The sequence below is a fragment of the Carcharodon carcharias genome, chromosome 17 (assembly GCF_017639515.1).
Source record: "Carcharodon carcharias isolate sCarCar2 chromosome 17, sCarCar2.pri, whole genome shotgun sequence".
Taxonomy (NCBI): Eukaryota; Metazoa; Chordata; class Chondrichthyes; order Lamniformes; family Lamnidae; genus Carcharodon; species Carcharodon carcharias.
The window spans coordinates 81075350-81075876 of record NC_054483.1 but is presented as its reverse complement, the minus strand read 5'-3'; positions in this window follow the sequence as shown (position 1 = coordinate 81075876).

Here is a 527-nt window from a genome sequence, read left to right as displayed (position 1 = left end):
AAACTCCAAATTTGGCCATCGCTGTGTCACACCAGAGACCGTCCAAACTGGTTGCTATACACGCCCCTCCCCGGCGCCCTGCCCTTCCCCTCCCTTCTACGCCACGCCACCAAGCCCCGCCTCCTCTCTCCATGCGAATTCCGCGCCCCCTTTCCTCCAAGCTCAGCCCCTTCAGGTCTAGGCTCCTATTCCTCTCCTCGCCCCCATGAGTTCCACGACCCTGCAAGTTCCCCGCCCCCTCTCCTCCACGCCTCGCCCCCTCTCTGCCACACCCTGCCCCCTTCCCCTTTAGGTTCCGCCCCTTAATCACGCCTCGCTCCCTCTCCGCCACACCCTGCCCCCTTCACCTTTAGGCTCCTCCCCTTCTCCTCTCGCCCTGCTCCCTCTCCTCCACTCTTCGCCCCCTCTCCGCCAGGCCCCGCCCCTTCTCCTCTAGGCTCCTCCCCTTCTCTCGCCCCGCCCCCACACCTCCAGCCTCCGCCCACTCTCCACCCCGCCACGCTGGTTTTCCGGCCCGCCTTCTTTCT